This window comes from Lynx rufus, unplaced genomic scaffold (assembly GCF_022079265.1).
Source record: "Lynx rufus isolate CCGP_SWC_20201006 ecotype Redwood Valley unplaced genomic scaffold, mLynRuf1.p SCAF_5, whole genome shotgun sequence".
In the NCBI taxonomy this organism is placed as follows: domain Eukaryota; kingdom Metazoa; phylum Chordata; class Mammalia; order Carnivora; family Felidae; genus Lynx; species Lynx rufus.
In genome coordinates, this window is record NW_025814867.1 from 109,153,546 (window position 1) to 109,178,970 (window position 25,425).

The window sequence follows — 25,425 nt, forward strand, 5'->3', positions numbered from 1 at the left end:
CCAAGGCTATGATAAGTGAGCTTAGACCTGTTATCAGAGATACCTCTCTGTTAAAGAAGGTAGGAGTTTGCTGTCAGGATGTGGGAAAGTTTACCCTATTGCCAGCTGATATTACCCCGCTGGCAGCTGATACCACCCAACTTCTCTTTTTAGCTCCAATACTCAGTTTAAATGTCCCTTCTTACTACCAGTGACAAAATCCATTTATTAGTTCTCAAACTGTGCCAGCTCTGTGAGAGCTATGTGGGTATGCATTTTCCAAGTGCTTGGAATGTCCCAGTTTTACTGATCTTCCTATTCAGTGTCCAATAGATGATTCCTTCCTCTAGCTCCTAATGATTATGATCTAGGGGTTTTCCCAAAGTTGTGTTCAAAAAACAAAACAAAAATAAAATTCCCTTCTTCCTCCAATACTAATCTCTTTCATTTGTATTAACTGCAGTTATCAGTTCTATCTGGTTACCCCATGGATCTAATCTCATATGCTTTATATCTTCCAGAAATTTCTTGCTTCTGCTGATATCAACCTTTACATTTCCTGCTGTTACATTGTTTTTTCTTAATTTTATATTTATTCACTCATTCAAATGGAACTTTGGAGACAGAAAAGTAAATGTGTGTGCATAGCCATCCAGAGGCACTTAGCTCCCAACTGACTTTTTCTCTTTGCTATTTTTTCTTTTTTCTTTCCTTTTCTTATTTGTGTTTCATTGCTTTTTATTTAGTTTCTTTTTTTTATTCTAATGCCATTTAAGAAAGAGGATAGTGACAAGAGCACTAGTATAGGAGTTACGATCCCTTTATTCCAATCATGTTTTTGCCATTATTAAATGGGGCCTAAGGGCACATAGTAGGTACTCAATAAGTATTGAGGAAAAAGTGAATGAATGAAATAAATTACAATCCTGCCCTAGGCTTCAGCTTCCTCCAAGCTTTAGGAGGCCTCTGTAAGTAACAGCAAGTTATGAATCTTTGGGGCTGGATAGAAAACATTTATCATCACTTAACAGGAGGCACCAAGAAGAGAGAGGCTGCCATTGTGTGAACAGAAATGCAGCAATATGTGACTACATAGGGCAAACTAAGACAGAAAACTGTGATCAAAAACCTTAATAGGAGAACTTTGACATCAGAGTCTCAAACAAGTTCAAAGCAATCATAATTAAAGGCTTGACAACTGATTCTCAGGGAACTACGGAACTGTGATCAGACCAGAGGGCAGCTGAGTACTGAATTAGTAGAGAGAGAGATAAAAAGTCTGCCTTTGAAAGAACCTATGTTAACACCCTCTCCCTTTTCCTAAGTCCACATCATAAAAACTACCATAGGTAAAATCCTCTGGGGCCAAGGGCTTGACAACCCTGCCCTGAAAATTTTCCCCAAATCCTCCAACCTGACTTAGACAACTTCTGCCAGGTTGTCCAATGGCAATGAGGTTTCCAAGTTGGAGGTACACACACACACAACCGGGTAACTCCCTACCATAAGCAAAACAATTTATTAGCAATGATATTGCTTGGCAAAACCAAAAGTCAAAATCATGAACATGTCTTCAGTGAGTTCTTTACATTGTGAATCACCTTATCACTATGATAACTATTTTGTTATTCTATATCAGAGAATCCTAAGAAAACACAAGAGTTTACAAATTACACATCTGCTTAAAATACTTAGTTCAGTGATCTTCAAACACAATCACAAACACAATCACCTGACTTATTAAAGCATAGGCTTCTAGGGGCGCCTGGGTGGCGCAGTCGGTTAAGCGTCCGACTTCAGCCAGGTCACGATCTCGCGGTCCGTGAGTTCGAGCCCCACGTCGGGCTCTGGGCTGATGGCTCAGAGCCTGGAGCCTGTTTCCGATTCTGTGTCTCCCTCTCTCTCTGCCCCTCCCCCATTCATGCTCTGTCTCTCTCTGTCCCAAAAATAAATAAACGTTGAAAAAAAAAATTTAAAGCATAGGCTTCTGGGTTTCACCTCCAGAATTTCTGATTCAGAGCAGGAAGATACCACTCATGACACAGAGATAGTCTCATAACATACACAATTGAGCTTCATGGGGCCATCCCTAAGCCAAATCCTCAGGTATATCTATCGGGACACTTTTATGTGCAAGTACAAACAACAATAACAACCTCACTCCACTTGAGGTGCAGCCCAATGGGGTTTTTTCTATAGACCCATATCATTGGAAATACCTCACAGTAAATATGTGGTTTGCTTTACTCACAGAATTGTGTTTAAATCTGTGAGAAAGAACTATAATACAGAACCAGACAGATCCATCCACTCTGACCCTAAGCATGGCCCTAAAATACATTTCTTGAAGAAACTGGATCCCAGAGTTTATAGGTGGAGAATTTTTGAGAGTATGTCCATATTCAAGTAGAGATCAAAGAAACCCAAGTAAAAGAAGTGTGGATTAACTGACATGACCACTGTGGATTAAGAAGTGTTATTTTCTTTATTTAAATTCAAGTTAGTTAACATAAAGTGTAATATTCCTATATTAGTTTCAGATGTACACTAGAGTGATTCAATACTTCTATACAACACCTGTGCTCATCACAAGAGTACTCTTTAATCCTCATCAACTATTTAACCCATCACCTCACTCACCTCCCCTCTGATAACCATCAGTTTGTTCTCTAGAGTTAAGAGTCTGTTTCTTAGTTTACCAGTCTTTCTCTTTTGTTTTCTTTTACTCATTTCTTTTGTTCCTTAAATTCCACATATCAGAGGAATCATATGGCATTTGTCTTCCTCTGACTTATTTCACTTAGCATAATACTAACTCCATCCATATCATTGCAAATGGAAAGATTTCATTCTTCTTTATGGCTGAGTAAATATTCCATTGAATATTTACCAACCTTCTTTATCCATTCATCAATGATGGGCACTTAAGCTGTTTCCATAATTTGGCTATTTTTAGATAATACTGCTATAAGCATTGGGGTGCATGTATATTCCTTTGGATTAGTATTTTTTTATTTCTTTGGGTAAATACCTAGCAGTGCAATTGCTGGATTTTAGGATAGTTCTATTTTTAACTTTTTGAGGAAGCTGCATACTGTTTTCCAGAGTAGCTTACTAAATGCATTCTTACCAAGAGTTTAAGAAGGCTCCCTTTCTCCACATCCTCGCCAATACCTGTTGTTGATTTTAGCCATTCTCACGGGTTTGGGGTGATACCTTATTGTAGTTTTCATTTACATTTATCCGATAATCAGTGATGTTGGGCATCTTGTCATGTGTCCGTTAGCAATCTGTATGTCTTCTTTGGAAATTTTCTATTATATCTTCTGTCCATTTTTACTTTTACTGCAGTTTGATTGACTGATTGATTGGTTGATTGATTTAAATGCAAGTTAGATAACATATAGCGTAATGAAAGTTTCAGGAGTAGAATTTAGTGATGTATCACTTACATATAACACCCAGTGCTCATTCCAACAAGTGCCCTCCTTAATGCCCATCACAGCCCTTCCCCCCACCCAACACCCCTCCAGAAACCCTCAGTTTGTTCTCTGTTTGAGTATCTTATGGTTTGCCTCCCTCTGTTTTTATCTTATTTTTCCTTCTCTTTCCCTATGTTCATCTATTTTGTTTCTTAAATTCTGCATATGAATGAAATCACATGATATTTGTCTTTCTGTGACTGACTTATTTTGCTTAGCCTAATACATTCTAGTTTTTTTGACATTGATGCATATATCTGCCCATTTTTAGTTGGATTATTTCTGTTTTTAATGTTGAGCTTTATAAGTTCTTTATGTATATTTGATACTAACCCTTTATCAGATATATCATTTGCAAATATCTCCTCCCATTCAGTACATTGTATTTTAGTTTTATTGACTACTCTCTTTGCTGTGCAGAAGCTTTTTATTTTGATGTAGTCCTGCTAGTTTTTTATTTTGTTTCCCTTGCCTTGGGAGGCATATCTAGAAAGAACTTACTACAGCCAATGTCAAAGAAGTTACTGCCTGTGTTCTTTTCTAGGAATTTTATGGCTTCAGGTCTCACATTTACGTCACTCACTCATTTTGAATTTAGTTTTGTGTATGGTGTATGAAAGTAGTCCAGTTTTCTCAACACCCTCTGTTGAAGAGACTGTCTTTTTCCCATTGGATATTCTTTCCTGCTCTGTCAAAGATTTATTAGCCATATAGTTGTGGGTTCATTTATGGGTTTTCTATTCTGTTCTATTGATCTATATGTCTATTTTTGTCCCAATACCATACCGTTTTGATCATTACCACTTTGTAATGTAACTTGAAGTCTGGAATTGTGATGCCTCCAGCTTTTCTTTTCTTTTTCAAGGTTGCTTTGGCTTTTAGGGTCTTTTGTGATTCCATATAAATTTTAAGATTGTTTCTTCTATCTCTGTGAAAAATGCTGGTGGTATTTTAATAGGGATTGCATTAAATGTGTAGATTGCTTTGGGTAGAAAAGACATTTTAACAATATTTGTTCTTACAATCCATGAGCATGGAATGTCTTTCCATTCTTTACCTGTATGATCTTCAATTTCTTTCATTAGTGTTTTATAGTTGTCAGAGTACAGACCTTTTCACCTCTTTGGTTAAGTTTATTCCCAGATATATTTTATTTGGGGGAGGTGAAATTGTAAACGGGATTGATTCCTTAATTTCTCTTTCCACTGCTTCATTATTTGTGTATAGAAATGCAACAGATTGCTGTTGATTTTGTATCCTGCTACTTCACTGAATTAATTTGTCAATTCTAGCATTTTCTTGGTGGAGTCTTTTGGGTCTTCTATACTGAGTATCATGTAATCTGCAAATAGTGAAAGTTTAAGCACTTCCTTGCTGATGTGGATGCCTTTTATTTCCTTTTGATGTTTGATTGCTGAGGCTAGGACTTCCAGGACTCTATTAAATAACAGTGGTGAGAGTAGACATCTCTGTTTTATTCCTAACCTTAGAGGAAAAGCTGTCAGTTTTTCCCCATTGAGGATGATATTAGCTGTGAGTTTTGCATATAGGGCCTTTGTAATTTTGGGGTGTGTTCCCTCTAAACCTACTTTGTTTAAAGTTTTTACCATGAATGAACATAGTACTTTGTTAGATACTTTTTCTGCATTTATTGAAATGATCATATGATTCTTAATCTTTCTTTTATTAATGTGGTATATCACACTGATTGATTTGTGAATATTGAACCACCCTTGCAACCCAGGAACAAATTCCACTTGTTCGTGGTGAATAATTTTTTAATGTATTGTTGGATTCTGTTTGCTAGTATTTTACTGATAATTCTTGCATCCATGTTTATCATGGGTATTGGCTTGAAGTTTTTTTTGTTTTTGTTTTTGTTTTTGAGTAGAGTCTATCCGGTATCAGGTAATTCTGGCCTCATAGAATGAATTTGGAAGTTTTCCTTCCTTTTTTTATTTTTTGGAATAGTTTGATAAGAGTAGGTATTAACTCTTTTTTAAATGTCTGATTTCATTGATATTCAATTTTTTTTTTTTTAGTTTCTGTATAAATTATTTCTGCTCTAATCTTTTCTATTTCCTGCCTTCTGCAGGCTTTAGGCTTCATTTATTGTTCTTTTTCTAGCTTCTTTACATGTAAGTTTAGGTTGTTTATTTGATATTTTTCTTGCTTCTTCAGGTGGGCCTGCATTCCTATACACTTTACTCTTTAGGACCACTTTTGCTGCATCCCAAAAGTTTTGGACTGTTGTGTTCATTTTCATTTGTTTCCATGTATTTTTTTATTTCTTCTTTGATTTCCTGGTTGACCCATTCATTGTTTAGTAGCATGTTGTTTAACCTGCATGTATTTGTGATCTTTCCAAATTTCTCTTTGTGGTTGACTTCTTGTTTCATGGCATGTGATCAGAAAACATGCATGGTATGATTTCAATCTCTTTGTATTTGTTGAGGCCTGTTTTATGGCCTAATATGTGATCTATTCTGGAGAATGTTCCATGTGCACTTGAAAAGAATGTGTATTCTACTGCTTTAGTATGGGAATGTTCTGAATATATCTGTTAAGTCCATCTATTCCAGTGTGTCATTCAAAGCCATTGTTTCCTTGTTTATTTTCTGTTTAGATGACATGTCTGTTGATGTAAGTGGGGTGTTAAAGTCCCCTACTATTAATGCGTTATTATTAATTAGTTCTTTTAGTTTGTTATTGTTTTATATATTTTGGTGCTTCATGTTAAGTGTATAAATATTTACAATTATTATATCTTCTTTTTGAATTTTCCTTTTTGTTATTATATAGTACCCTTTTCTGTCTCTTGTTAGTATTTGTTTTAAACTCCAGTTTCTCTGATATAAGTATTGCTACTCTGGATTTTTTTGACTTTCATTTTTTTGATAAATGTTTTTTTACCCCCTCACCTTTTGTTTTAACAGACTTTTTTTCAGTTTAATTTATTCAGTTTGAGAGAGAGAAAGAGCATGCAGGAAGGGCAAAGAGAAGGAGGGAGAGGGAGAATGTCAAGCAGAATCCTCACTGTCAGTGCAGAGTCCAATATGAGGCTTCAACTCATAAATTGCAAGATCATGACCTGAGCTGAAATCAAGAGTCAGATGTTTACCCAACTAAGTCACCCAGGCACTCCTGCATCCCCTCACTTTCAATCTGCAGGTGACTTTAGGTCTAAAATGAGTCTCTGTAGGCCGCATATAGATGGTTGTTGTTTTTTTCTTTTTTAATCACTTCTGACACCCTACGTCTTTTCATTGGAATATTTAGTTCATTTACATTCAAAGTAATGATTGATAGATATGTATTTATTACCATTTTATTACTTGTTTTGTCACTTTTTCTGTGAATTTTCTCTGATCCTTTCTTGTCTTTGTCACTTTTAGTCTCTCCTTTGCACTCAACGAGTCCCCTTAGTATTTCTTGCAGGCCTAATTTGTTGGTCATGAACTCCCTTAGTTTTTGTTTGTCAGGGAATGTCTTTATCTCTCCTTCTATTCTAAATGATACCTTGCTGGATAGAGTATTCTTGGCTGCAGATTTTTCCCATTCAGCACTTAGAATATATGATGCCACTTCCTTCTGGCTTGCCAAGTTTCTATTAAGAAATCTCCACCTAGCCTTATGACTTTTCCCTTATAAATTAAGAACTTCTTTTGCTGCTTTGAATATTTTTTATCATTATATTTTCCAAATTTAATTACACTGTGTCTTGGTGTTGGCTTACTTTTGTTTATTTTGATGGGAGTTCTCTGTGGGTCCTGGATCTGGATGTCTATTTCCTTACCCAGTTTATGGAAGTTTTCTGCTATGATTTCTTGAAATAAATTTTTTCCCCTTTTCTCTCTCTTCTTCTTCTGGGACTCCTATTATATGAATGTTATTACATTGGATAGAGTCACTGAGTTCCTTAAGTTTATTCTCATGTTGTACAATTCCTCCCTCTTTTATTCATCTTCATTATTTTTCCATTATTTTGTCTTCTACATCACTGATTCATTCCTCTGCTTCTTCCAGTCTGCTGTTCATTGCATCAACCTGTTTTCAATCTTGTTTATTGTATTCTTCATCTCTGTTTCTTTTTTTAACTGTTTCATCTCTGTGATAAGGGTCTCACTGATATCTTCCATTCTTTTGCCAAGCCCAATATCCTTACCTTTGCTGTTTTAAATTCTTCATCAGGCATGTTACTTGTATCTGTTTCACTTAGATCTCTGGCTGTGACTTTATCTTATTCTTTCATTTGGGATAAATTCCTCTGTTTTCTCATTTTGTCTAAGTTTCTGCCTTCTTCTGTGGGTTAAAAAAACAAAAAAACAAACAAAAAAAAAAAACGGCTATATCTCCTGCTCCTGAATGTAATGGTTTTATGAGGAAGAGGTCAAGTACTTCCCAGGGCCTGAAACTTCAGGGAGTGTCTCCAGAATGTGCTGTGTGCACTCTACTGTTGTATTTTGGCTGCTCTATCCTTCAAACCGGTCATCTGTAGAAGCTTCCCTTGTCTGCTGTGGACAGTGTTTGGTCCCTAGCCCGAATGTGGACAGTTTTAACTCGTTGTGCTCTACCTGTGAAATGAGACCTGACACCAACACCATCATAACTAAGGTCCTATAGGGCTCTCTTGTCAGGAGACATGGTGTGGACAGAGGTTTGTGCTGATGTTCTAGGGAAGGGGCCTACTGCACCAGGACTGAGGAAAGCTTGGATGAGAAAGACAGTCCTGCCAGAGCACAGGAGTGCTAGATGTAAGTAAGTTAGGCATCCAGTGTTGGTGCTGCACTTCTTCCCACAAGTGGGTCTATGTTCATGCAAAGGGTGGGGTGGAAAGAAATGGTATCAGCCACTCCTTTTTTCCTGGGAGGCATCTCTATGAATACTGTCTCTCAGGGATACACTCTGAGAAGGGCTAATAATCTCCCCCACTGTGTGCCCCAGGCATTCCTCACTTCCTTGTTTCCATGCCTTCTACCCCTAGGTTGTTTGCCTGCCTTTTCTCCAGGAGCAGGACAATGCCCTCCAGGTTCTAGCTCAGCCAAGCCCACTGACCTTTAAAACTCTAGGCTTTATACAGAGAAAGACAGATACCATATGGTTTCACTCTGATGTGGATCCTGAGAAACTTGACAGAAACCCATGGGGGAGTGGAAGGAAAAAAAAAAAAAAGGAGGTTAGAGTGGGAGAGAGCCAAAGCATAGGAGACTGTTAAAAACTGAGAACAAACTGAGGGTTGATGGGGGGTGGGAGGGAGGGGAGGGTGGGGGATGGGTATTGAGGAGGGCACCTTTTGGGATGAGCACTGGGTGTTGTATGGAAACCAATTTGACAATAAATTTCATATATTGAAAAAATAAATAAATAAAAAATAAAACTCTAGGCTTTAACCTCATTGGTTGCAAGAACTCATGAAATTCAGCCCCTCTCATTTTTCCAAGCCAGTGGTTTTGAAGAAACATTCTCCTTGTACATTCCCCTGTGTGCTCCTCTCTTTCACCTTTCTCTGCAACCGCAGCTCCCTCTCCTCTGTAGCACCCACAATCCATTTCTCCCTTAAACCACATCTCTGCACTTCCTACCTTCTTTTATGTGGCCTCTTCTCCCCCTATAGTTGTGGAGTTTGTTTTGTCAGTCTTCAGGCCAATTTCTAGGGTATTTAGGATGATTTTTTAGTTACCTAGTTGTGTTCATGGGATGAAACAAGTCTAGGATCCTCCAACTCCACTGTCACAGGCATAAATCATCTTCCTCTCCTCTAGAAAAAAGTTATTTTTAAAAAGGGCTACCTTCAAGACTACGACTCAGAATTTGGAGGGACCAAGGTGATTGGCAATGGAAGGAATCACAACATGTGAAATTCCTTAATTAAAAATTTGTTGACTTTAAATAATTTTGCCTATGATACACACACAAAAAAGAAGCTTTACACTTAAAAAAACTTCACTCCAACTGGGATAGACAATAAGAATTGTTCTAACAATGAGCATTAGCTAACACAAGGACAAATCCAGAGGCATAGTGAATTTCAAGGCCATGGATCCAAAGACTCAGTTATGTCATCAAAGATGCAGGTTCTTTCCACTTTTCATCCTGCTATCTGCATTGTTCACTTCATCCTTAGGTTGATTCTCTTTATGTTTCAGGAAGTTGTCAGTAGCTACAAAGGCTACATGCTTCCCTGACCATGTCCACTGGAAGAGAGAAATCACCTTTTCCAACCTATCAAAGAAACGCATTTTCTTTTAGTCTGATTGGAACAGTGTAAGTCATATGCTCATCCCTAAACCAATGATTGATGCCAAAAGAAGCAGTGGGTTGATTGGCCTAGGCCAAGGTTGCTGAACAATCATTTCCAAGAAGAATGAAACTCATATTGGTTTTAATTAGGAGCTAACAAACAGCTCAGTCAATTATGCAAACTACAAATGGAAGAAGGATGGAGTAAATTTGAGGGGTAAATTATAATGTTCCATAAAGCATGCAAGACTTGAAAGGACCTTTAGAGCACAGAACTTTTGACACAAGTTTGACACATGCTAACATGACTCTAAATTTGAGAGTACATAGCAATAGTGACTGAGGATCATTCCAATGACTCAGCTTTAAAATTGTTCATATTAAATATGCAAAGTACCTTGGACATAACATCTATACTGAAGATATTCCTCTAACGACATTCTTACATGAAATGAAATCTCTTCTCCTTCCTTCAAAATTTTCAATTTATTGACTTTGGAACTATTCAACAGGGAAATATCAGATAAACTTCAGAATTCCTTTCTTCTCAGACTCCTTTAGAAAGTTGTAGAGCATTATTTTCCTTTTGTATTTCAGCAATTTTGTTAGTGGGCTTTTTTTTTTCTCCTAAACTGATCATTATGGATAAACATAAAATCTCTAAATAGATTTTCCTAGTCAGTTAACCATATTCTTGGGGGAAAACATAAGGTAGAATCATTATTAAAAAGCATTCTCAGTAATACACACATCTTTATTATGTCAGTCTTTTGCCAAAAAAAAATAAGATTGATAGTAAAATCCACTTAATTTTTTTTCTTCACAGAATCAAGCCATCTGCCTCAGAATACACCACCAGCCTCTGTTAGATGAATTCACACATTTTAAAGCCCCGGAGTAACCATTTGAATGGAAATTGGACACTTCTTGTCATTTAGGAAGCTTTTTTAAACTGGAAAGGCTTCTCGTTTGTTCAATTAAATGTGTGTGTATGCAATACACTTTATGAAATTTATCCCAAAACAGTGAGGCTGAAATAATATTTGAAACAGATGGCACAGCTGCTGTATTTAGAGAACTACCCATGGACATAGATGGAGACATTGAGGGAACTTTGAAGTGCGAGTCAAAACATTGTATAATCAAGACTCTCAACCACAGCCATTAGGGATGGGAAAATCTTTGTAATGTCAACCCTTTCCCTAATGGAGGTGTGTGGAAGGTGCTAAGATTTAGTCAAGTGGAATTTATACCCTTCTCTGGATGAATTCTTCTCTTCTCAGTTGAGTCTTAAAATTTGAAAATGCTGGATCTGCTGCCTCAGAGTTTTCTCTCTCTTGAACACTATTTGAAAATGGAGCTACACACTGTAAGTATTGTTCCCAAGGGAGTGTTAGATAGTGATGTGTGCATAGCAGAGAAAAGCAAAATAGAGTGCTTAGAGCTGGAGGAAAATTAGGGGGAAAGACCACAGAGATTATTTCTTTAGTGCCCTAATTTCGTAAGAGAGGAAACAGAGGTCAAAGCAGGTTAATTGGCAACACCTCGATCCCACAGAACTGGTCTCCTCAGACTCATTTTGGGACAACTTCCACTGCAGACATTGTTTAATAAAAGGAAAAGAAAGGCTGAACGCTTTTGAATTTTATTTTATTTCACTTTATTTCATTTCATTTTGAATAAATGTCACATCTAAAAACAAGTCATAAGTTTTATAAGGCAGATATAAAATGGCAATATAGAGAAAAAGTTCAACTTTTCTTAAAACTGCTTTAAGGTAAAAATATTTCACAAAAATGAAAGTATAAATGCTCTAATTTCTGTAAACAATGTGTGTGTTAACAGGGTATTTGGCTAAATGTTTCCTTTCACATTGATCACGTCAACACAACTTGCAGCTTGTTTGAAAATACTAACACAATTCTAAATCTCAATCTCATCAAGGAAGCAAAAGTTCTGATGCAAAATTCTTGAATTCAGAATTCTTTAGTAGGTGAAATACATCTGAGCTCGTACACACACACACACACACACACACACACACACACACACAGGCATAAACAGCAACCAGGAGGAAAATATTTCAACATTCATAATAACAATTCTTCTTAAATGCAGCAGTGTCTGGGGTTTGAAAGTTCACACATTTCCCTCTCAGTTGTGGTTTTATAGACATGAATGTTGAAAGCAGATGCCTTTAGTTTATTTCAGGGAGATCCCTAAGCTACTGAAAATGACAAATCTCAGCAATCACATTTAGGCTCCAATATCCTTCTATGTTGAAAAGAAATGGATAAAACCCTTAATAAGAAAAGCAGCAAATAACTAAGTTTATCCATCATCTTCTCTGCAGCAAGAGCTAATGAAACAGAAATGAAACCATGTCCATCTTCAGAGGAACTTTTCCCCAATAGACTATGTTCCTGTACTGCCGTGGAGTCCTCCTGGAGAGGGCAAATTGATTTTCTAAAACATCTTGGTTATTCCAGAGACAGAATAAAGTCACAGCCTGACATGTTAACCTTCCACTACATTTCTAAGACTGGATCTATACGACTGGGACAAGGGAAGAATTACACAACTTCAAGGCACCTCAGCAGAAAGTCCATTTATGCCTGGACCACCCCCAAAAGTTGGTACATTTAGCACTTTTGCCTCACCCATTAATTCATCGTGACTCTTGTGAATATGTGGTTGTGGTCCCATCTTTGTTTCCATGTAAATCAGAGCAGTAGTTGCTAAAATGGAATAACTGTATATAACATGTACACTGACACCAGCTAAGAGTCTCCGCAGAATAAAAGTCTGTTTTTCTTTTTCTTTTTTTTTTTTTTTGCACTTAGGGAAAACAAAGAAATTTCCCCAGTGCCCTGAGAAGTTTCAGCCTCCTTATTTCCATTATATAATTTTTTTACAAGTTTCTATAAAGAATTTTAAAACCAGAAAAGCTCAAACACATTGATCTTCAAATTTCTTTTAAGTTCCTGACATTTCCTTTCTCACATAATAAGTGGTGAAAGCCAGTCAAGAGCTGGAGAGTGTTTCTTTTTCTTTGATATGGTCTTGTATTTTAAAAAAAAATCTCACTTAAATCTCTATAAAGTTCTTTATTAGTATGTATGAGCCACACACACAAGCACACACATTCATTCATATACCCATTAACTGGGAAAGAAAGAGAAAATGAGAATTTAACTTGGAAAAAAATCAGCACAGCAAACCTATCACTTGGTCATTTTTGGCATGTAATTTTCCATTGGTATAGTAGAAGGTCTACACAAGGGTACCGTGGAGAGCCAATCTACCCCACATACATTCCTGGAAGTTCTAACTTCATGGAAAGGGAACTCTTCCTAAGGTAAGGGAACATCAGGGCACTCTATACCATTTGGGGTCATCTGCCACTGATACTGCAAAAATTATTTGAGGTGCTGAATTATACAGTGTTGCTCAAGTTATCTTAAGACAAACTACATACCCCTGCGAGGCTGTGAGAAACTGAAAGAGTTTAAACAAAAGAGTTTAAAACCAAGGTCATTTATAAGACACAAAGAATGAGGTACTTTATTAGACACTAAGGAAAGAACTATAAGACAATGAAGATAGTGCCCATCCTTCAACTGTTTGAAGTTAGGAGGAAAATCCAAGACCACTAGAGAGAAAAAATGCAATCAAAATGAATGACACATTTCCCAAGACCTATGAGAGTCACTATGACAGCAGAAGGGCCATAGCAGCAGGGATGGCCACAGCCAAATAACAGACTTTAAGCTCCCAAACACATAGGCCACCCTGCAAGGATTAAAGTTGTCTTTCTTCTTCTACTGCTATGTATTTGTAAGTTGTTTGGTTTTTTTCTTGAGAGCATGCCCACACTTCTGTATACTAAGACCTCCTTGACTTCCCCACAGACCCATACTCCCTTCACACAGCAACCTCCAACCTGAGCCAAAGCTGTAGAAGTATGACAAGTGTCCTTTTCTGTCATAATAAACACAAAAACACAGCAACCACAAATTATCACACAAACGTAGGAACTAGGTCAGACCATAGCTAATCAGGTCTTCTATTTCTGAGGAAAACTGAGTTTCCTCAATGACTTGATTTCAACATTCCCTTTAAAAAAAAAACAAAAAACACACCTTCCTCAGAGGCAAAACTAAGTCCTCCTGCTCAGACTTCCCTTCTTTCTAGCCTATTACACTATGAACACTACTATCTCACATGGAGTGATTACCCATTTGTTCCTCTATTCCTCAGTCTGCAGTTTTTATGTCAGGAGTTAGCATATTAAATTTAATAAGACTCTTAAAATCTATTTGATTCTAATATTCAGTTTCATGCTGTGATTTCAAGCTACTATAAGATACTAGGGCCAAGTTATTTAATCATAATTTCATATGTTTTAAATATCTTACAAAATATAAAATCACTGCTTTCTCTAGTTTAAACAAAAAATTCCCCCACCATACACACACACACACACACACACACACACACACACACACACACACTCCTACAAAAATTAACAATGAAAGGTCAACTTCAAGTGTGCTTATGAATAGAAATCTAAAGCTAACCAAAAGTAAATAAAAAATCCTATGATCAGAAAATCCATTTGGGATCATTTAATTTACAATCAGTATATTTAAATAATTTCTTAAAAAACAAACATTGCATTCCATATTTCCAATTAATGTCACTCAATCAAATGCATCATTGCATATAAAGGATTACATTCTTACGTTTCTCTATACATCTTGGATGTCTTTGGCTTTCAAAACAGAAGACAATTTCTTGGCAGCAAATAGATAAAGTTCCATATGGCTCCTGTCTATTATTTTATTTCTGTTGCAGTTAGGATCCCTTCTCATAATAAAAACATGATGAGACTGACAGTTTTCTCAAATTGTAGCTAGTATTTTAAGGAAACTTACTCTTGGGTTTCTACCACTAGGCAGCATAATTCAGGAATAAATTGTTGATCAAATGTGGTCTGAAATTTTAACCACCTTCTTAGGTAATTGCTTTTCCCTGAAATAGTGTTCAATTTCAGGAAGTCCTCATATATAAAGGCAACGTATTATAAATTTTTCCATACTTTGGAAGATATAATAACCTATTTTCTGTTAAAAATTGTTTAAAAATTGTTTTTAAGGTGTGTGGAAGATAAATGGGAGTTATTGAAAGTAGAAAGTAGTTTGGAAGAAACAAAATCAGTCTTGAGAAAGTGAATGAGACAAATACCATATTTAAAACTCTTTCCAGAAAAACTTTAGAATTCCATATTATCCCCAAATGAGAAATTTGAATACACTTCAATGACACAAAATTATTTCCAGTGCCATTTTCACATACTTTCCATCAGCTCTTTCTTGATTTGGTTTAATTATTACTAAGCTGTCCTCATCCTCATCCCTCAATCAGAGCTATTTTCCAAGGCGCTACGGAGCTACGCTCTAGCCCCAACCTGCTACTTTCCTTTATAATGTTTCAGACTTCTGTTTTTGGTAGCAACATAACTCCCTTTCTCTCCCTGAATCTAACTTTGACTCCAGAGACACTGACTCTGATACTTCTTCAAATATTGCAGATGGCTGTCTTCCAGATCCTAACCACCTTATTCTTAATATAAATTACTATCACCAATAACTTTATCATGATTATATTAATAAGAAGAAGGTCATCTTCCTCAAAATCATTTTAATACAAAAATAGAATAATCACAAACAACGTCATATTGATAAAGTCAAAACAAGTACCTGAACTTTATTCAGTTACATCTCAAGTCAAATGAAGCCTAATTCCTAATGGTATGTCCCAGAATTGCCTTATGTGTTTAAATGAAATCTATAAATTATTAACCTATGTTAAATAAAGACATAAACTTAAGTATCTACTTCTAGTCTAACATGCAGATTTTTTGATGTTTTATTCCAAATACACCACCAATTATTATTGATTATTTTTGGACATGAAATTCTGAGGAGAAAATTATCTATTTCATGTATTACCTTATCTAGAATGGTGGTAATTGATAATGAAGCACAAAGAACCCACATCTTCCCCTGAGAAGATTTCTGAAGTAGTTAGAAGAAGCAAATGCTAGTTTGAAGGGTACTAGTTAACTTTCCACAGTAGATAACACTGGAAAAGAAGGTATTAATATCAAGCCATGGAAGGAGAGAAATCTGTAACAACAAATGAAAAGATATTTAGATCTAATTGTCTTCTTCCTCCACAGGGTCCATCACGACATAAAAGCAAACAAAGCAGCATTTTAATATATGAGGCTTTCATCTCCCATCACCAGATAGAGCCTGGAAAACTCTCATATTGAGATGCTAATCTAATTCCAAGGAAGCTGATGCATTTTATCAAAGTTGTACTAGAAGGATGGCTTATGAATATGGCCAGATGGAGAGCTGCATAACTTTGCAGGGGACAAATTCACATGAGAATTACAATGAGAGGAACCCCTGCAAAGCTCCAATTTCCAACAACTCCTAGCATAAATTTAATCAAATTAAAAGCTTTTCACATGGGTGCAGCTGAGATAGCCATTACTATAAAGAAATATATTCAAGCAAAAGCTATTTGGAAGCACTAAAATGTTCCCAGAGCATACAAATATGGGTGCAGATCATTTTTTTTTTCCATTCACAAAGACTACACTTTCATTACTGTTCATTGCCATAGACTCAGAAAGGAAAAAAGAATACTTGGGGTTTCTCTCTCTGGATTAACTTGGAGAAACTTTGATATGATATAAAAGCAGAGTACATACTTGGGATATGCAGCTCAGGTTGGGGACTTTTAATTCTAGTACAAAATGGCACTGAATGAGATAAACCACTAGAGACTAGGTTTGTCAAATCCCCATACCCCAGGCCAATGAGAAGGAGAGTGGATCCAAAAGTAAAAACAATGACTTCCAGCTGCTAAAAGTTGGCCAGGAGGACACCCTCAGTGAGTTAACTAGACTTCTGACCAATAAAAGAGAAGGAAGATTGTCAAAGATAATGAACAAAGCAAACTGTCCATGACCTTTTGCTCTGTTCATCTTTGCTTCTCCATGTGTCTTTTCAAACTCACTATTTTCACATGCTTTCACCTCAAGATTTATCCTTCCTATATGTCCATGAGCAAATTTTACCACAGACTCATTGTATCTGCCAAGCTAGACTGCCATTTCCAAACGACTGCTGTACAGCTATACTTAAATGACAGATTTAGGGCCTCAAATGTAATATAGCCAAGTTCCCCCTTACTTGTCATTATCTATTAATGAATCACATTCTCCCAGGCACCCAGGCTGGCATATCCTGATCATCTTTATCCTCCATTTATTCTTCTCACTCCCTCTCATCTGAATCCAATCAACTGCCAATCCTCTCACTCTACAATGTTTCCCATCTAAAATGGAACTGTAAAAATAAAGATTAAGGCTGTTCCTTCTGAGAAGTGACCTAAAGAAAGGAGTTTGGAGAATAGTTTGGGGAGGGAATAGCTCCATGGAAAACAGAAGATAACAAGGGAAAGAGCAAGAGAGAATTGTCAACAAAGAAGTCACAGAGAACAAAAGTAAACTTGAGGAAATTATTTCTACTTCTTATAGACAAACTAGAAAGTTTTCAAGATCCTTGAAGCACAAGTTGCCCACAGCTGAGGTAGGCAGCATCTAGGGATACAGGAAAAGGATCTCATAACGGTGGAAGTAGAACTGTCCCAGGGGTTATAACTGAGTGTTGAGGAGGATTGAGACCAAACCAAGGAAGGTGGAAAATTTAGGAATTCTCTTCCCATTAAATAAGAAAAGCAGTCAGTCTCTGAAGATCAGAACTATGTCAGCATGGGGAAAAGGGATATACTAGCTTCATTTGCCATTCATTAAAGCAAAGTGTTTCAATTTAGTTATATTGCTTGCAAATGTAATTTTATGTCAAGCTCATTTTTCTTACATTTCACATATGTCCAAAAGTCCACAAAATAGGGAAAACTGACCATAGAGTAATATTGAAAGAAATACTGTGGAAAATGGGTGCAAAAATTTGTTGGTATCTGTTCTGTATTTATTTTTCATATGCTACCACTACCTCATCTAGACAGCCTCAGTGACCTAACTATTCTCCTGCCAATCACTCTTTCTCTCCTTTCTTCCCCAGACAATTGTCCCTTTTAAAGTGATCTTTGACCAAGGCTCTACATTTTTTTTAAAGCAACAAGTTTTTAATATCAGCATATATTACTTTAATATATGTTAAATAAAAATAATAGACTTTGTCTAAGACTCAAAATCTTTCACAATCTGGTTCCAATCTAAGCTTCTCTATATCACTGCATTCTAAATATTTTAGAAATTTGTAATTTAATATCAATATTCAATAATGAAAAGAAATATTTAAGCAAATTAATCTAATCATTGAGGTGCCTCAATGTCGGGTGTGTAAATATTTACAAATGTTACATACTCTTGTGAATTGACCCCCTTAACATCATCTAATGACCTTATTTGTCTCTTGTTACAATATTTGTTTTAAAGTCTATTTCATCTGATATAAGTATAGTTATTCCTAACTTCTTTTTGGCTTCCATTTGCATGGAATAATTTTTTTCTATCCTTTCACTTTCAGTTTGTGTGGCCTTAAAGCTGAAGTGAGTCTCTTGCTGGTAACATATAATTAGGTCCTGGTTTTCATTCATTCATCCACTGTATATCTTTTGATTGGAAAACTTAGCCCATTCACATTTAAACTAATTATTGACAGGTATAGACTTGCTATTGTCATTTTGTTTATTGTGTCCTGACTATTTTGTAATAGCTTTCTTCCTCTTTCTCTCTTCTTTAGTGATTTATGATTTTCTGTGGTTGTATGTTTTGGTTCTTCTATCTTTTGTGTATGTACTGTAGGTTTTTGTTTTGGTTTGTTTAGGTTTATTTTCATTTATTTTGACCTGGTGCGGGGCTCAAACCCATGAACCATGAGATCATGACCTGAGCCAAAATCAGGAGTCAGATGCTTAACCTAATGAGCCACCCAGGGACACCAACAGGTTTTTGTTTTCTGATCACCATGATGCTTAAACTGTTACAGTTATAACAGTATATTTTAAGCCAATAACAACTTCAAACACATGCCAAAGGTCTAGATTTTTACTCTCTTCTTTCCCACATTTTATGTTTTTGCGGTCACATTTACATGTTTATACTGTATATCCATAATATACATTGGAATATTAGTATACTGGCAAATATACAGTGGGAATTTTTCTCTGTTCCCTCTGCATTGAGCCCTGAGGGGATGGCTACTGTGAGTGTTTGCCCGCTCGCTAACAACTGCTTCTTTGTTTACTCCAGTCCTGTAGGACTCATGAACACAAGACCCATTGGCTTGCAGAGCTAGATAATTTGGGAGACCTATCTCTCAGGTGGCAGCCTTAAAAGGTGAGGCCCTCTCAACTTTTTGAGGTATGTCTCAAACCCTTCATTCTCTATGGAGAATCTGGGAGTTGGGAGTATGGCACTACAACATTGGGAGTAGAATTTAAGGCATGAGTGTGTCTTAGCTTCTCCTACCCATTTCAAGGTGAGTATTCTCTCAATCTCCCAATGTTTAGGAGTCATTCAATTAGTTTCTGGATTTCTGTCTGAGGGAACTGCTCCACTGAAGCTACATATTTGGTGTGTCCGTAGGAAAAGGGAGTATTAAGAGCTTCCTATGTCACTATCTTGGTCCATAGCCTATGTATATTTTAGATGGTTATCAATTATATCTGACTAAAAATGAGAACTTGTAGTATTTTGGTAATGGAGAAGCATAAGCACTGTGAAAAATGCCATTTACACTAGAGTTGGTCAAAATATAAATATTATTTCCCTTTTCTATTCTTTATTTAATTCAGAATTGGTAAATCTGAAGTAGTGAGTGAAAAAATGATGCAAATTCTAAAAGTGTATCTGTAGTAGCCTCTTAACCAATATTCTCTGTTAATCTTTCCTCTCTTCTCTCTCCAATCCATCTTTCTTAAACAGAGTTCTAATCAAATGACTTCCTGGGGAAAGATGTCAATGACTCTCTCATTCCCTCCTAAATAATGTTGAAACTAATTGGACTGAAATTAAAACCTGCCAGTGCAATCCCAAACTTTGCTTTTACACATTCCAACCCACCATTTTATGAGTTAATGACTCAATAATAAATATTCTGGGAATATGAGCTTGAATGAACACTACTGCTAGCTAGAAACTCCTGGTCTTCTCAGTGGTTTTGGTGATGCCCTAGTAAATTTATTTTTTGATAACTTTTTCACACAATTGAGTCACTGTGAATTCTTTAAAAGTCATTTGTAATGAGATTTCTTTAGACTGAAAAAAAAAAAACAATAAACCACTGGTATGGGGATTTCCAATTAAAAGTAGAGGAGCAAATGGCCTTTTGTTTACCAGGCCTCCCCCAAAGCACAATAAAGCAGCAAAATGTGAAAAAAAAAACATTGTCTCTAATGAAACTGGGAATGCACAGATCCAAATCTCAAACTAGGAGGCACAGCTGCCAAAAGCAACGATAGTGCCTCCTGAGCAGGGAAGCAGGCCAGAGGAGCATCAGAGAATCACAGAGATGGTTAACTGGCAATTGTGGTTCAACACCAGTAGCAGTGGGATCTTCAGACTTATACACGCTGGACTGCCCATGAAGGACTTCTGACATTCCAACCTTCCCTGCAACCCATAAGGACCTCCTGATTATCCCCAAAAAGAAAGACAGAAAAACTAAGGGGAGACATGCATTAGAGGGAAAATGATAAAGAGGCTTTTGTAGAAAGCTGTAAGACTGTCCTGATCTTACTGGATCTTACAGATCTTACAGATCTGTCTGTAAGACCAGATCTGTCCTCCCATCCTCCCCAACACCACTGCTGGGCAAATAGAGGCCTAGGTCCAGGAGACCTCACTCAAAGATGAACCAAAGAACCAGCACAAGTTCTACACTAAGGTATTACAGAGGAGTTAGAAAAGCGTGTAAGAAGCAAAAATTAATGTTAATGACTTGCTAGAAGAAAAAACAACCTTAGCTTGACAATAGCCAGGCCTCCAGGATCCTGTGAGTCTTCTTTAGTATATAAAAATCCTTTTGGGGGGCGCCTGGGTGGCGCAGTCGGTTAAGCGTCCGACTTCAGCCAGGTCACGATCTCGCGGTCCGTGAGTTCGAGCCCCGCGTCAGGCTCTGGGCTGATGGCTCAGAGCCTGGAGCCTGTTTCCGATTCTGTGTCTTCCTCTCTCTCTGCCCCTCCCCCGTTCATGCTCTGTCTCTCTCTGTCCCAAAAATAAAAAATAAACAAAAAAAAATGTTTAAAAAAAAATCCTTTTGGAAACTTCCCCTTGTCCTTATCTCCCCCAACTCCCAAGAATACAATCAGTCACCCCTCACAATCCCAGGGCAGATCTTTCTGCTCATAGGTCCTGTCCCAGTACTTTAATAAAACCACCTTTTTGTGCAGAAAAAAAAAAAAAAAACTAAACTAAACTGAACAGTGAGGAGCATTTCAAAGAGACAGAAGAAATTGTCAAAAAAAAAAAAATTCCAAATAGAGTTAACATAGACTCTTGGAGAAAAAGAACTCAAATAAGACAAAGAAACCAAAGGAGAGATGGTAAGAATTAGCAGATGGATGATAAATGGGAGCTCCCAAAAAATGAAATAAAATCATTACAGAAATGAAAACCACATGAAAAGCACCTAAAATTAGAAGGTAATTTTACTTTTTATTTTTTATGGTGAATGAATTTATATTCCTTTCCTTTTTTTAAGTACATAATTTATTTATTTAAATTCAAGTTTGGGGCACCTGGGTGGCTCAGTCGGTTGGGCATCCGACTTCGCCTCAGGTCATGATCTCATGGTTCATAGGTTTCAGCCCCTCAACAGGCTCTGTGCTGACAGCCTGGAGCCTGGAGCCTGCTTCAGATTCTGTGTCTCCCTCTCTCTCTGCCCCTCCTCTACTTGCACTCTGTCTCTCTCTCTCTGTCAAAAATAAATAAACATTAAAAAAAAAATTCAAGTTAGTTAACATACAGTGTAGTATTGGTTTCAGGAGTAGAACCCTGTGATTCATCACTTACGTACAACAGCCAGTGCTCATCCCAACAAATGCCCTCCTTAATGCCCATCACTCATTTAGCCCATGCCCCTACCTACCTCCCCTCCAACAACTCTCAGTTTGTTCCCTGTATTTAAGTCTTTTATGGTCTGTCTCCTTCTCTGTCTTTATCTAATTTTTCCTTCCCTTCCCCTATGTTCATCTGTTTTGTTTCTTAAATTCCACATATGAGTGAAATCATGTAATTGCATTTCTCTGACTGACTTATTTCACTCAGCATAATACACTCTAGTTCCATCTTTGTTGTTGCAAATGGCAAGATTTCATTCTTTTTGAATGCTGAGTAATAGAAGGAAGTTTTAAAAATATAGTCAGAGAGAACAGGATTAAAAAGATGAAAAGATGCACGATTAGAGAGAAGACGATGGATCAAGAAGAGACAAATGGAGGATCCTGGTACTTATATTAACATTGACAAAGATGATATAATAGAGGAAAAAAATTTCCAATTTGTACAACAGTGTCTATAAACTCTTATGGGAAATAAACTCAACCTTAAAATGGTGTACGTAGCCAAATTTTATTTAAGTATTAAAACAAACCTTACAAGAAAAGCAAGAATACCATACATTTCTGAGGCTTTCTTGAATTAAAAAAAAAAATTGTGTGAGTAAAAACAAAAAAATAATTAAAATAAAGAGCTCAGGAAATTTGCTGTGGAAGGAAGAAATTGGAAATGTCTAAATGGCTGAGGGGAAAAGACTGTAGGACAGAATGTAAATATTCTCAAAGGCGGCAGATTATTAAGAGGGAAAGTGGTAGAGAACTATGTGTGTTAACTTCTACAAATTTCCAAGTGACTATTCAATATAAACCATGTGAAGTCAAGAAACTGACTTAACTACCTATGAATTTAGAGAGCTAACCACCAAACACTGAAACATAGAGTATAAATCTAATGACAAAATGAAAAAATACACCAAACAAAAACAGATCATTTAGGGATGCCTGGGTGGCTCAGTCAGTTAACTGTTTCAGTCTTGATTTTGGCTCAGGTCATGATCTCATGGTTCATGGGATCCAGCCCCGCATCAGCCTCTGCGCTGTAGGTGCAGAGCCTGCTTGGGATTTTTTCTCTCTCTCTGCCCCTCCCCAAAATAAATAAATAAACATTTTTAAAAAATAGATCTTTAGCAAAAGACAAAGACAGACTGGATTTTAAAATCCAACTCTTTGTATGACAAAGATAAATATAGAGGAAAAAAATGACATAATTTTTTAGAGAAAGGGATAAGCAAAGGCATACCAAGCACATGTGAATGAAAACATTCCAAGCATTGTAATATTAACATATAATGGGTGAATTCAAGGAACAAAATCATTACACATGGAAAGAAAGATATATAAAATAATAAAAATACAATCCACAATGAAAATCCAATCTGCTTAAAACTTTTATCCCTAACTAACTTACCATTAAAGCACATAAAGAAAGCATGGCATGCAAGGCAGAAATAAACAGAAAGAAGTCTTTACCCCAATCCTGAGACTTTGACAAATTAACTAGACAAAAGTATAATAAGTAACGATACATAGAATATTTAAAAATCATAATAAAGCAGACATCATTGATAGGTAACCACGTGAATGACATTTTAAAAGCACAAATAAGATTGTGTCACCCTCTGTTTCAAAAACCTCTGATAGCTTTCCAAACTAATTATCATGGCTTTCTCCTGTCTCTCTGACCTACCTTCCACCATGTTGCTCTTCACTCACTCCATGCCAGTCATACGGACCTTTGTGTTTCCCTCCTGTGATGCATAGGTTTTATCACCACCAATTCTGCTCCTCTGCCAGATTTGCTGTTCCCTCTGTCTTACTGCTCACTCATTCACTTCTGGGAGCCCCTGCTCAACTGTCACCTCTCAGGGAAGCCTTTGTTAGGACCCTCACATGGTGCTCTCCTACCTCCTCAGCCATTCCACTTCTCCTTACCTGATTTACTTTTCTTTTCTTTTTTAAGTTTATTAATTTATTTTGAGAGAGAGAGGGAGAATGAGCAGGGGAGGGGCAGAGAGAGAGGGACAGAGAATCCCAAGCAGGCTGTGAGCTGTGAGCACAGAGTCAGACTATGGGGCTGATAAACAAATCATGAGATCATGACCTGAGCCAAAATCAAGAATTTGTGCTTAACTGACCGAGCCACCCAGGTGCCCCCCGATTTAATTTTCTTTAAAGCATTTGTCAGTAACAAAAATGTACCTATATATATATGCTTAATTACTCTCCATCTTTTTTACTAGAATGAAAGTTTACAAACACAGAGATTTATTTTGTCTTATTCACTCTACCATCCTTTCTGCCTAGAATGAAATCTGGCACAAATAAATACTTAAATTAAAAATGAGAATATGTAGTTATAAATTATTGAGTGAATGAGTGATTCACTGAATTCTATTATCACCCAAAAAGAGGATGCATCTTTTTTTGGAGGGCCCATGGAACATGTCTGAAAACTGATTACATATTAAGTCATAGAGAAAACCACAATAATTTACACAAAGTGTAAATAGTACAGGAAGTATTCATTGGCCATAATATAATAAAACAAACACTTACATAATGCAAAAAAGAGAAAACAAAGAAAAAACTCCAACCACTTGAATTTTTTTTTCACATCAAGATTTTAGATTGTAGCCTAACTGGAAGATAACTATTGTAAATACCCAACACATCAGTACCTATAAAACATAGCTACAGCAATGTTTTAACAGAATAATCATATTCTAAACTGTATTACGAAAGAAGGAAAAATAAAATAAAGTAATAATTCAATTCAAAAGCTAGGAAAAACCCCAAAACTTTAAAATTAAAGGAAGAGAATAATAAAAGTGAATTAGGAAAAGAATAAATTAGGCAAGAAAATACAGTCAAGAGCTGATTCCTTCAAAACCCCAATAAAAAAATTTTTTTAAGGAGTTAAACTGAACAAGATAAAGAAAGCAAATAAAATTTACAATATGGGACATAAATACAAAAATAAAAACTGAATTATAGAGGAATACATTTTTCTATACTGTGGAAATTCATTTGAAATGTGGATGAAAATTGTCCAGATAGTGTGAATTTTATCAAACCTTCAGAAAACATAGTTCTGAGGGTAAATACTCCAGAGCATGAAAATTTTCAAACTCATTACAAAGAATAACACAGCTATAAAAAATATACAGATGGTAGACTGATAGATAACAGTTTCTATACATCCATATAATACTCAAACCAAACTAATCATATTCATACAACACTGCAGACCAACATATTTTTTAAATACACCAAAAATTTCAAAATAGTAGAAGAAAATACCCCATTTACAATAGTAGTAAATTGGGGGGAGACTAAAATTATATTTCACAAGAACTTTGAAAGATCAAGATGAAAATTCAATATTGCAAAGATTCCGATTCTTTCCCAAATTAATCTATTAAATCAATGTAATCTTACAATTTTTTCAGTGTTTCTTAATGATGATCAAGGTCATCTAGAAAAATGAACACACCTGTTAGGAAAATTCCATTGACAGAGGAGTCATGAAGGGGAACTAGCCTCACTAGACAGTTAACAT

At 36.3% G+C, this 25,425-nt stretch overlaps 1 non-coding gene across 1 annotated transcript; it reads left to right on the plus strand.

The window, feature by feature from the left end:
* The first annotated feature begins 2,144 nt into the window (after positions 1-2,144).
* On the plus strand, positions 2,145-2,272 carry LOC124527432 (small nucleolar RNA SNORA18). The gene has a single exon (XR_006965881.1). It is a non-coding gene; the product is annotated as a small nucleolar RNA SNORA18 (small nucleolar RNA).
* The last annotated feature ends 23,153 nt before the right edge of the window (positions 2,273-25,425 follow it).